We start from the raw sequence: 14,072 nt of genomic DNA, 5'->3' as shown, positions 1-14,072 counted from the left end.
GTTCACACCTTGAAGCACTACATGTCTGGGTCAAAATTTGAATTACAAATTTTTGCAATTGAGGGCATTCACTACCAAATTGTTGCCACCAATAGGCTGCAAAAAGGGTGGAAGGAAAAAAGTATTAGCAAATGAATTTGAAAGTTGAAACTTGGACTCAACAATTGCAAAATTCAAATTGAAATGAGTAAATTATTAATATAAGAATTTGCAAATTTTGACAGTTCTTACCTGGGGGACTCTTTGCTCTATTTCTTACAGCCATAGAAATTCCAAAGGTACCAATACTCTCACTGAAATTCAAGAGCTTGTTATGAATTTGATCTTGAGTCTTGGAATCTCATACCATGCCCTCAATGCATTTATACAATCCCCCTAAAAGCTCCCCATTAGCCTCAAAATTTGTAGTGTAATGGTACCTTCAAAATTCAGAAAACAAAAACATATTCATCAAGTCAACAAAACTAAAAATTAAAAGTTAAAACTTATAACTTATAAGCAATGAACATTGAAATCCAAAATTACATAGCTTGGATTTAAGTAGTAGCCGACTGCATGTAAAGGTCTATGGAGTTGTTTGTTCCATCTTTTATCAATGATTCTTCATAAAGGAATGTACTTTTGTCTTTTATCCCCATATGCTGCCTTTATTTGTTCCTTGGCCTGATCCATGGCCTCATAAACAAAACCCATGGCAGGTTTATCACTATCCACCATCCGCAAAACTCTGACAAGAGGCTCACTAAATAGCACAATCTCCTCTGCCTTTGACCAAAATATTTTGTCAAATACTTGGTCAACCATCTGTTTCCCTTTAGCCTTTTTGCTCCACTGAGATGAATTCCATTCATCACATGAAAACATCTTCCTCAAGTTCGATTTTTGTTGAACAAGGGATTGCAACGAAAGGAAGTTGGTTGCAAATCGTGTGATGGCTGATCAAACAAGCTCTTTACCCCTTGTGTGCTTTCTCATAAGGTTCAAAACCCATGAGTGGTTGTAGATGTACTTGGTTATGGATTTTGCATCTTCCACACACTTCTTCACCCACTCAATTTTGCCAATATCCTCAAGCATGAGGTCCAAACAATGGGCTGCACATGGAGACCACCAAATGGTGGGGTGTTTTTCCTCCAACATCTTTCTCGCTGCAACATAGTTAGAGGCATTATCTGTGATAACTTGTACAACATTTTCAACCCCTACTTCCATAACTACTTCATCCAAAAGACGAAATAGCAATTGTGCATCCTTCACTTGATCAGATGCATCAATAGATTTGAGAAACATAGTACCTTTTGGACAAACAATTAAGAAATTTAGTATGGTGCGAGATCTACCATCAGTCCATCCATCAGAGATAATTGTGTATCCTGTTTTGGTTCATGATTGCTTGAAATTTGTAAAATACTCTTGTATTATTTGGACCTCATTTTGTAAAAATGGCCCCTCGATATCATGAAAGCTAGGGCCTTTGAAGTCTGCTCCACATGACGCTATAGCATCAATCATGTGCTGATAATATGCATAATTAGTAACATTGAAAGGTATGTCTTCATTATACCTCCATCTAACAATGCATTCATATGCAACCTCCTCTATCTTCTTCCATTTAGCATCAAGGGTTGGTTGAGAACCAGGGGTGGTGCGGGGTACAAAGGAGTCAATCCCTTTACGGGTTGTTGCCTCTTCAAGTTAAAAGCACTTAAACTACCCTCTCCAACTCTAGCAGGGAAACTAGAGGAATCCTCAAAACTGGGCACATATTATTCAAAATTAGGGCCACTAAGCATAGCATAATCCTTTTGACTTTTTTGCGTATATATTTTTTAATTCTTTTGTTTTTCCCCTTTTCTTCATTGTAGGCTTCAATTAAACTTTGCATCTTTGCTTTAAGATCATCAGAAACATTTTCACAAGGTTTTACTTGCCCTCTCCAATGTGCTGAGTGTTTTTTAATTCTATGGATCCCCTCACCCTTAACGTTTTTCTCACGATAGTTGCAGATTTTTATCCCTTGTTCATTTAAATGGTAGTGAGCCCAAGCTCGATCGTTCTTGTTTTAGGGGGCCATGAAGAAGAAATGAAAAATCTGTATAGAAAACCCTAGAGTTTTTAGAATTCTATGGCATTTTTTATAGAGAAGATAAAAGAGGAGTAGAGGCAATGAAATGGGTGGAGAAGATCTGTAAATTTTGAGAAGAGAAGAATCTCCAACCAATCTGAAAATAAACTCTTCAATCAGCTCCAAAATCTCCCTCAGAAATTTGCCAACGAAATCTCTCAAAATAACCCTACAAATTTCAATAATTGTTCAGAAAAGAATAGAAGAAAATAATGACCACAATTTTTTTCCAACAAAAGATTACAAATCTAAATTATGCATAAAAATACTAGGGTTTTAAATATTTAGCGAAAGAAAGAATATATTTTTGAAGAAAAATAGAACATTAATGGTTGAAAAAATAACTTGAATTTCCCTCTTAATTTTCTAAAGGAAATCAACTTCAAAATTCTCCAAAATCAGCTTTGGAGCAACCCTTACAAACTTGAATAAAAACATTAGGGTCTTTAATTTTTTTGAGAAAAAAGCTAATTTTTGAAGAAAATTGGAACAAAAAAAATGGCAAAAATTTCCTTGATTTACCCTCTAAATTTTTTGGAGAAAATCAGCTCCAAAATCCTCTGAAATCAGCTATGTAGCAGCCCCAACAAAATAAAAAAAATTCTTCCACTAGCTCCAAAAACCACTGAAGAAAACCCAAAGATCTCTGGGAAAAAAATCTTTGAAGTAGCTCAAAAATCTTCCAACCCAACAACTCTCCAAGACTCCAATCAGCTCTTCAAATCTACAAAAAATCTCCCTCAGAACAACCCTGCAAAAAACTCTTCAAATTCTCCTCACTGAACTTAGCTCAAGAATTGCAAGAGACTCGAATTAATAGTTTGAGTGAAATAGAGGGGGTGGGGGTGTTTAAATAGCTTAGAGGAGGGGGGGGGGCTAGAGTAGCATTAGAAACTAGGAAAAATAGTAAAAAAATAAAAAAAGTTTTTTGTTTTTTAATGCCCAGGTCGCGCGACCGCGGGCCTTGCGGATCGGCTCACCGAACCGGTATTTTTCGGTTCAAACCGGTTGGACTGGTTGGTTCTGCTTGAAGCGTTCAGTTCTGATAATATTGGTTTATATTGATGATTACTTATCATGAATCAATGCATGGATATGTCTTCCATTAATTTTATAAAGATCTTCAAATCTTGATGTCAAAGTGAAGTCATGTAATAATAATTATACATATTGACTTCATTGTCTGCAATGATATTAGTTATAGTCCATCTTTGATCGTTACAAAAGAGGTTAGTTTAAAAAACTATCATTCCATCTTTTGCAAAAGTCATGATGCTTACCTACAACCTCTATTGTTAGTAAACTATAATATCAAAATTACCAAACTTTTAAGATTATGACCTTCCTCATATAATGTGAGAGAGTTAAAAGCCCCCTATCTTCAACATTCAGTTTCTATCAGTTATTCCTTCATAACCTTCTATACATTATACTTTTTTCAAGACAACACTTTCTTGCACATGCATAAAAAAATAAAATTACTCTTTACTTTTGCACGCACCAAGTACCAAAACCACAACTATTAAACACATGCAACACCTTAATTACTATTTGCAAAATTACTATCATATCTTTAATTTTTTTGAAATCTTGGAAGAACGACAGCAATAAGATTTCAACAATAAGATTTCGACAATAAAATTGTCAGCAGTAAGATTTTAACAGTGAATTTCAGCAGTAAAATTTCAACAGCAGTAAGATTTCAGCAGTAAGTTTTCAGCAGTAAGATTTTAACAATAAATTTCAGCAGTGAAATTTCAGCAGTAAGATTTCCGCAGCGGTGAGATTTCAGCAGTAAATTTCAGTAGTGAAATTTCAACAGTAAGATTTCAGCAATGAAATTTCAACAGTAAGATTTCGGCAGTGAAATTTCAGCAGTTAGGAGCAACAAATAAGATTTCAGCAGCAAGGAATGACAGTTAGGAGCAACAAATAAGATTTCAGCAGCAAGGAATGAGTGATAACTCTTATCTTCTTGGGCTTGTCTTCACCAAAGCTTTGATACCATGTTGAAATTCTGATGTTCTATGTTGTAACAATCACTTATGACAAAACTTCTTTATGCTGAATTATTAAATAAGCAATTGTAGATAGAACGTAAATCAAATTCACAATGGAAACGACCAAGAACAAAATGAGACCCAGAGAATTTAGGTCTAATGACCAGGGAAAAATCCACAAGGAGAAAACCCAGACAAATTCTTCTTCTATTAGAAATCAATTGTTCAACAGAGATACAAAGTACAATGAGAGATAAAGAGAATGAGTAAGTTCATCCAAATCTGAACAAGCTATAGCATGAAGATCATTGGTAGCAGCAACAAATGCACACACTGAATCAACCTTCCCTTCAACTAAATCAACACTGAGACACTGAATCAACCTTGGCTCACCAAGTTTTGCTCTTACTCTCCAAGTCTCTCTCTCCCAGTCTACAACAACACCAATTTGTCTCTTTCAATTATCCTACTCCTTTATGTCACTGAACATGGCTCACCAATAGTTTGCCCTCTAGTTGATCATTAGTCCATCAATGAGTCAACAAATAGGAACTTCTATGAGTTTTTCACAACTCTGTTTGTGAACAACTCAAAGCTGCCCACCTGCTGCTTCTTCGTCCTTCAAGAACACAACACTTTGGGACTTCTTCCCACTATATTCCTATGCTGTTCCAATGAAGACAAACATAGGGCATGGAGGGCTGCCCACTATCACTGTCAAAAGTCGTCCTCAAACAATCAACTTAGGGTTAGTCAAACTGCTCCCTTAGATGCCCTTTTATCCCTTCGAAGAACAAGCCCTGAGCTTCTCCAAACCTTCCCTTCTTACAAGTCCTTCTTAACAACCTGATCTAGGGCTTCAAGGACACCTTGTTGCTGCCCTCCAGAGTCCTAACAAACCTTCAGATGCCCTTCAACTACTGTCCAAATTGGACTATTATACACTAGAAAACAACATTAATTCAAAAGGACAAACATACCTTGTTTCTACAACCTTCTGTTGCTCCCCTTGACCTCAGATTATGTGTTTTTTTACTAAGGTTCTTGAACCTCGTAGGGATCACTGTAATAGTTGTTACATCCCCAAGGAACTCAACCAATCTCCTCTCAAACACTATGACCTCCTCCCCTTAACAGGCTCCTCTACTCGTTGATCTCTCGACCTTCTTACAACCACCTGTAGTGGTCTTTTCGACCCTCAAAATAGACCCTACAAGACTCTGCCTATGCTAGGGCATCTATAACAGTACTTAGGGTGTTTCTTGAGAAGAATTAGCCCTTAGCTAGTCACAAAACTGTCCAAACTTGGCCTCCTTCCTCGCTGGCAGCTCCTCATAGCTTCGACTTGTTGTCATAAGAGATGGAACCCCAAAACTTCCCTCTTCACTTCCCTTCACAAGCCTCCCTAGGTCTCGACTGCCTTAGAGGTATTCTACCCTTGATGCTTTGCACTTAGGATGTGTAGGAATGAGGCTCCACGTTTCCTTATTTATATGTCTTCTTAGGCTAACGTCTAACCCTTCAAGAAGGGTCTCTTCAATTCAAGGCCGACTTGATCTCTAGGACAATTAGCTCGCTTAAAACATATAAAAATTAATATTTCACAATTTACAAATCCTCTCTTGGTGTTCTTGGCAGCCCCTTGCTCCTTTAAGGGTGCTATACTATCTCCAAGGGTCAAATCATCAAATCTATGTATGGTTTCACACTCACAAGTTTGGGTGCAAAGCCCACCTCTTGGGTTCTTAGCCCACAAAGCCCTTTTGTGGTACCAATTCCTCCACAACCATGTACCCTAGGGTTTGGAGTACCTCCCAAGCTACCAATCTCAACACTCCCTCTTAGTGAGGGAGGTACTTCCAACACTAGGAAGTATCTCGTCACTGATGACACTAGCCCATCTGGCGTCCACCATTTCAACATATTTTGTAGAATGAACCATGCTATCTCGGTAGTGTCTCTGCCTCACCTCGATTAAACCTGAAGATCTCCACACTTCCATCGTGCTGCTTCCTCTGAAGCTAGACTCTCTCTGAGTCTATACGATCTCCATTGGCTAAACCTGTTACTGATCTCATGTCCTACAAGGTCAGTTCGAGCTACGGTCAAACACGTGGCATCATCACTGCAACCTAGTCCTACAAGGACTCATCCTCCTGGGTCAAACTCAACGTGTGCAAATGCCTCCAATCTCGGATGTGCAACATCACTGCCCAAAGAAGAAACTAGCCCGCCAACATTTTGTCCATCACATGAAGCAAACTTGTCCATGCCAATCTTGTTCATGCCAAAGCAACCCTCCAGCAACCCCAACAATATATGACAAGTCATAGGAAGTCCATGATCAACAACCTACCTTACAACAAATTGTTGTTCACCAGGTTCACCACCAATCCACCAGAACTCTTAACCTATCTCGCTACCATGCCAGTCAAGACGACATCTGGAATAGATAAACTCAACGATTCAGCAAAAACATATTTTATTATTATTAAATAGATAGATGATGATACAATTTGTGGGAGGTCCCTGGCTTTATATTGCCTTGGGTGCCTCTTGGTGAATGGGCATGATCTTTGATCATGCCAAAGATCATGCCCTTTACGTAATAAACTATTAATTACAATTAACTGATTTTTTATATAACATTACCTTCCTCCCAAAAAATGCTTTGTCCTCAAAGCATACGTAACGACGAATGTTGTTGAGGAAATGCTTCAGTATGCTAAGAAGCTTCTTCTTCTGGTAAGTCCTTCCACTTGATCAAGTATAGATCATGCCCTTTACGTAATAAACTATTAATTACAATTAACTAATTTTTATATAACATTTCCTTCCTCCCAAAAAATGCTTTGTCCTCAAAGCATACGTAACGACGAATGTTGTTGAGGAAATGCTTCAGTATCCCAAGAAGCTTCTTCTTTTGGTAAGTCCTTCCACTTGATCAAGTATTCCTTGATTACACGAGATCAAAGCTTCTTTTCCCTGGTGGATATGATACCTTTTGGTTCTAAAATGACCCTTCCTTCATCATCTAAGGATGGAAGCGTTGTTTGTGCTGATTGATGGTCACCCAATGCCCTTTTAAGGCAGGATACATGGAAGACGTTGTGAACACGACTTTTATCCAGAAGGCTTAAACTATATGCAACTTGGCTGATCATTTTGCTGATATGGTATGGTCCATAGAACTTTGGTGCCAATTTAGTTTTTCCTTTTTGTTTCAAGGACAATTGTTTGTATCGCTGGAGCTTGACAAATACTCATTCTGCAACTTCAAATGCTCTCTCGGTTCTGTTCCGGTCAGCTTGTTGCTTCATACGATTTCTTGCATTATTTAAATTTTCTTTTAGGGTTGGGACGATTTTTGGGTTTCTTCTAGTTGGTTTTTAACAATTGGTAGATTTGTCTAGACGGTAGTTACATCCTTCCATTTCGGAGGTTCGTACCCATACAAAACTTGGAATGGAGTCATTTTCGCTGACGTATGATAAGTAGAATTATACCACCATTCAACGAGATGCAACCACTGAACCCACTTATTTTGTTTTTCTGTAGCGTAACAACGTAGGTAGGCTTTCAAACATTTATTGACAACCTCTGTTTGTCCATTTGTTTGAGGGTGTTAAGCAAAACTCATATTTAGGTAGGTTCCTATATGGTTGAACAATTCCTTCCAGAAATTACCCTTAAATTTGGCATTTCTATCACTCACAATGACTCAATGACTTTTGGAAAATTGTGTAATTTATAAATATTTTTGCAAAATATCTCAACGATTTGTCTAGCTGAGTTTGATTTCTTCATTGCAATAAAATGCCCATATTTGGTGAGTTTGTCGACTACTACAAAAATCTTATCTTTGCCATCGGATACAGGTAACCCTTCAATAAAGTCCATTGATATTTCTTCCCATTTCCGATTTGAAATGTTTAAGGGGTGAAGTAATCCAGGGGTCATAATATTTTCACTTTTATTTCTTTGACATTTGTCACATTCTGCTACATATTTTTGAATATCGCGACTCGTCTCCTTAAAAAAGAATGATTGACGTGCATTGTGTTAATCTAGGTTGTCATTGATGTCAATTTGGTAGTGTTTGTGATGGCAAATTCTTGTGACGTGAGGTTGCCCATTGATGCCCATTGATCATGATATTGCTCATGGACGATCCAAGGATTGAATACAAACGTAATAGAAACAATGGAACTGAGGAGGAAAGATATCGGGTGAGGTTGCCCATTGATGCCCATTGATCATGACACTGCTCATGGACGATCTAAGGATTGAATACAGACGTAATAGAAACAATGGAACTGAGGAGAAAGATATCGGAAGCCATCATAGAAGAGCTATTGGAAGAAGACCTATCAGAGCAGTGTATCGGAAGTCATAGGAGTGAAGAGAAACCACAAGAGCGACAAGCCAAGACAAAGTAGATCTATCGCATATGCCAACAGTAAGAGCAATATCGGAGGAAGGAATAAACCGTGGAAACCTTTTAATAGTTCACAACGCATAAACCAGAGGAGTTAACATATCATATCGACGGGTTCTATTATATGCCACCGCACAAAACCCCCGATTGTGATTTGATATGCGGACCCGACCGCTCCATTAGAATACAACATTATGTTATATCGCGTCCGCCTCATTGGAAATTTCATATCACAAGTCTTAACGGGATGTCATGGTAAAACACCGATTGCGATATGTACTGCAAACCCGATGGTTCCATTATAATACACCTTAATACTATATCGCATCCGCCGTATGAACTTTTATATTGCGGGTCATAAAGGTCAATGTAAAACCTTTGATTATGATATAATATTGCAGACCCGCTGCACCACCATAACATGACTTTATAGAATATCGCATCCGCAGTGTCGCTATTTTCTAAGGGATGTCAAATCGCCGATTGCGATAAGGTTGTGGACTTGATGGATTTATTAACAACTGCTTAAGATCATATCGCATCCGCTCCGTCGGCAGTAGGGGAATCACTATGTTATGTGCAAACCTCCGAAAATTGCGATTGCGGGATTAAAGGAATAACTCTGATTTTCATGAATGTTGCGATTGCGATTAATGTGGGACCTCCATGTGGGTATAGCCTTGGATGAATATTAAAAAAAGGACCTCTTCGATAAAATCTTTTAATGTGCAAAGTCATAAGTCAGTGTCTCCTCCCAAGGAATGTGTCTTTTGGTTATTGGCAAAACCCATATATATACAAGTTGAAACGCTTCACTTCAGGTAACGGATTTCATGCATCTAACATAGAGAAGAAGTAACAATTCACAACTCGTGAACTTGAAGAAATAGAGAAAGTCGAAGGTCGAGCGGGAAGGAAGGAAGCCGAAGGTCCAATAGGAAAGAAGGAAGTCGAAGGTCGAGAAATTCTGTTGATTGGGTTAATATTTGAAAGGCTCAGACCTGTGATGAATTAGAAGAAGTACAAACCTCAACCTGAAGAACAGTTTTTTTGTGAAGATCTGTTTGACCTCGAACCAGCGAAGTAAGATTTCATCAGTCATTAGTTGAAGGGAGCAGTAGACAACACCAACGTTGAAGTATTTGTGAGTTTGTTCCTTGGAAGTAAGATAATGCGGCAATCACTCCTAAAGCAGTTACTGCGACAATAAGAACAGAGGCTTGAAAACATAGAATTGCTTTTGTGCATACATTGAGGCTTAGCGCAAATATCTTGTTGGAAAGCTTCAATAAATTTTGGAAACATTATCGGAGATCATGATGCCTATTTGAAATCATCACGAGGTAACTTTGCAGACTCTGTTTGGACAATATGAAGAGTTTTGAAAACTCCTTCAAATGAAGGTAGGTTGTCATTGATGTAGTAGTGAAGCTGTAGATAGAGAGAATTCAGTGAAGAAGATTTTGGGAGCAGAGAATTACTACCAAACATATCTAGACAATATATAGCAGAGGGTTGGAGCCCTTGGGGTTGGTGCCTCAGAATTGGAAGGATTGGTGTCCTTGGAGTTGGTGCTCCTAAATCCAAGGTTGGTGCCTTGACAAGATAGGGTCGGAGCCCTTGGGGTTGGTGCCTCAGAATTGGAAGGATTGGTGTCCTTGGAGTTGATGCTCCTAAATCCAAGGTTGGTGCCTTGACAAGATAGGGTCGGAGCCCTAGAGGTTGGAGCCTCACAAAAGACCAAGTTGGTGCTTGGCAACAGGTTGGAGCCTGGGGAATTGAAGATCGATGTCTTCATCAAGGGTTGGAGCCCTATATATTGTACTTGATTCATTATAAAGATTATATTAATAAAAGCATTTATTCCTATTGCTTATTTTGTGTTCTAAATATAATTGATTTAACTGGTATAAGTAACAATTGAAAAAGAATACTAATTCGCCCGCCTCATTATTTCCAACAATTTGTATCAGAGCTAGTACCTTCACACAAAGCCTAATAGCTTGAAGGTTGATGAATTAGAACACAAATGGTGAAGCCAAGGAAGAAAGTCTCCAATTCTCCTAAAGATGTGTCTCCATCAACCACCGAAGTTGAAATCAATCAATTTGTGAAGGCTCCATTGTTCAATGGAAACTTTGATATATGGGAAGCAAGAATGAGGAATTTCTTAAAGACTCAAGGCACTGAAGTCTGGAAATCGGTGATCATTGATAGCATGATGAATGGAGAATCCAAGGAGTACAATGCAAAAGCAATGAAGGCAATCTTGAATGGGTTACCTGATTCTATGAAGGCAATTTTTGAGAATTGTTTGCCAACAAAAGGCATATGGGACAAACTTCATGACCTTCACTCAAAAGGAGCATTGACCATGACCACTAGTCAAGAAGATGATGGAAAGCAAGAAGGAAATCCAGAACCCATCATGGAAGCTGAAAATAAGAATGATGACATCAAGGCTAAAGAAGACCTAAAAGATGAAGAGAATGAAAAAGATTTTGAAGAAGATCTCCTCACTAAACTTATGGCCGCCATGGAAGACATTATTAGTTTGAAAAAGGAAAACGAGGAACTTAAGAAGAAAGGACTAGCTGGTGACCAAGACCAAACAAGGAAGGAAGTTGACCTTGTCAAGCTTCAAGTACAAGAAAGGGATGAAGAGCTTGCCAAGCTTAAGGAGGAATTTCATCAAAACAAAAGAAAGCATTATGAAGAAGTCATATCCATGACAAATCAATTGGATAAGGCAAAGAAACGAGAAGATAACTTGTCAAGCCACCTTGAACAAAGGCACAAGAGTTTGAACAAACTTGAAGCGAAGATTGGTCAATACAAGGAAGAGGTCTCCTCCCTTAGATCTCAACTAGAAGAAGCAAGGAAACAAGCACAAGGAACTGAGAAGACAATGGAAGCATTGGTAATCATAGAAGGACATGTTGATGAAGCAGAAAAGGAGAGAAACACCATGATATGCCAACTAAAAGCAAAGGATGAAGAAATATTCAAACTAAAATCCGACCTCAACCTTACAAGGATCATGGAAGAAATGGAGAGTAGTCTAGCTAAGGAAAATGAAGAAATCTTCAGAATGAAATTAGATATCATCTCTCTTAAAATAGAAGCAAATGAAGCAACTTGTATCAAGGAAGAGATTGAGAAACAACTTGCTAAGAAGAATAAAGATTGCGAAAGATTGGAAGAAGAAATTGTCTCCCTCAAGAAAAAGGTTGAAGGGATGGACAAATTTTTGAAGAGCTCTCAAGCCTTGGACGACATGCTCAACCATCAAAGATCTCCATTTGATAAATCAGGTCTCGGGTATGCAGGTGAATCCTCAAGCAAGAATGATAATGCTTCAAACAACAAGGATATGAGGAAGTCAGAAAGAAATGTTGATGCTCCCAATTTCAACAAAGGTAAAGATAAGAGTCGAGGCGATAATGAAGGAGGTCCTGTGCCAAGAAGAAATGCAAATGATGTCAAGGATGCGAGAAGCAATAATTATCATCAAAGGATCTCAAGGCAGAAAGAATTCAGAAGTACATCAAGGAAATCTCCATCTCCTAGGTACCAAAGTTTATTTCTTGGTTATTGTTATGCTTGTACGAACTTTGGACACATGGCAAACGATTGTAGGGCATATCACAAAGATAAATATTATGGTCCCCGACAATCTCTAAGACACAATTTTTCAAGAATTCGTGAATTCTTATTCATGAACAACAAAGAGTGCTTCAAGTGTCATAACATTGGACATAAGGCACGTGATTGTAACTTGACTTAGGCACCTACACAAGCTAGAACCATGCCAAAGAAGAAAGTTAGACAAGTATGGAGAAGAAAGCAAATACAATCCGAAAATCTCGTGAACTCTCAAGCCAACAACACATGTCGTTGACTTGACGAAGATATCCTTGATACTCCGAGTGTTTGATGATAGGTTTCTGCCAAAAGCATACAGTTAGGGGGAGCTTATGTTGATTAGGCTTTCTTGCAGAAGTTATTCATGAATGGATCCTTATGAAATCCTTGATGAGCTATATTGATAATCATTCTCTGATAAGATAATTTGTTAGGAACACTCCATTGAAAAACATGATCTCCTAACTATCCAATGGATTGCCGTTGAAGATGTTTTCCACTTGATCACTAAGCAGAAATTGGAGCAGCAAAGAAGGCCATCTAATGCTAATAAGGCAAATAACTATGTTGCTGTTATTATTGAAGTTAAATGTCTTGACTTAGGGATTTGATGTGAGAACAAGTAAATTATGGACACAAATAGAGGCAACCTTCAAACAAACAGAGACATCTAGGAATGGAGCTTGAAGCAAGAGCAATTGGCAGCATCAAACAAAATTGAAGCATTGCAAAAAGCTGCCAATCAGTAAAAAGAATTTAAAAGATAGTCATAGATTGGATATCAAAATCTACTAGTGGAGATAACTTGCAGAGACTTTTACAAGAACACAAGGAAAAGATGGCTCATCAAAATGACTAGTAACTTAAGGAGAAGCACAAAGATACAAAAGAACTTGGATCTGAAGAAAGATAGCAATTTCAATGGCATCATCCCCTGATTCGGACTATAAAGACCTCTTAATTCTGACTGTGAAGACAACATAATTCAGATTGCAGAAGCATAAAAACTTGGACTTGAACATTTGGTGTTATGGCTATTTGGAGTCTATTTTGAAGCATTGAAATGGAGCATCTTTAAGCATTGTGAAAACCATGATAAAGTAGTTTTTGAGACATAAAGAAGGGATAATGTGCTAGCTAATGATGAGGCAACAATCCTTCTAAATTGAGTAAAAAGAAGACCACCACGACAAGGGGAGTAACATAAACATGAAGATCTACTATTCGTAAAGAACAGAACCAATTTGACAGGGGGAGTCCTTGAGCACTCCGTTTGCCATTGATGTAAAAGGGGGAGAGAATGTTGAAAGGAAAAGAATATTAACATAACCATGTTAATCTAGGTTGTCATTGATGTCAATATGGCAGTGTTTGTGATGGCAAATTCTTGTGACATGTGAGGTTATCCATTGATCATGATATTGCTCATGGAGGATCCAAGGATTGAATACAGACGTAATAGAAACAATGGAACCGAGGAGGAAAGATATCGGAAGCCATCATAAAAGAGCTATCGGAGCAGTGTATTGGAAGTCATAGGAGTGAAGAGAAGCCACAAGAGCATAAAAATTGATAGCTTGTTGACTTAAAATGGTTAAAATACACAAAAGGTATTTGTAATAATAATTTATTATATATATAAAATGTACAAGTGATGTTTGTTACAATGAGGACTTGCCTATATATACCTAAGCAGGTGTCCTTTCGTGATTGGGCATGTCTTTTAGACATGCCTTTTCACTTAACTTAATGACTGCTTAACATAACCAATATTTGATTATTTACTATTTACATTTATTTTATTTATTTACTTGTTATGAATTATATTCATAACATAGCCCTTTCCTTCAGAAGCTTTGTCCTC

The 14,072-nt window shown here is 37.9% G+C and overlaps 2 protein-coding genes across 2 annotated transcripts in view; one reads left to right on the top strand and one right to left on the bottom strand.

The window, feature by feature from the left end:
- The window catches only part of LOC149146651 (oligomeric golgi complex subunit), a 118,458-nt gene that overhangs the window by 33,716 nt on the left and 70,670 nt on the right, over positions 1-14,072 (top strand). The window lies entirely within an intron of this gene.
- LOC149146652 (uncharacterized) overlaps positions 1-14,072 on the bottom strand; it is a 59,189-nt gene that overhangs the window by 28,779 nt on the left and 16,338 nt on the right. The gene's annotated exons all lie outside the window — the stretch shown is intronic.

The sequence above is a fragment of the Pinus tabuliformis genome, chromosome X (genome assembly GCF_031772625.1).
Source record: "Pinus tabuliformis cultivar Carrire ecotype Pingquan chromosome X, CPIR1, whole genome shotgun sequence".
Taxonomy (NCBI): Eukaryota; Viridiplantae; Streptophyta; class Pinopsida; order Pinales; family Pinaceae; genus Pinus; species Pinus tabuliformis.
The sequence above is the reverse complement of the archived record's forward strand: the minus strand, read 5'-3'. Positions and strand labels throughout refer to the sequence as shown.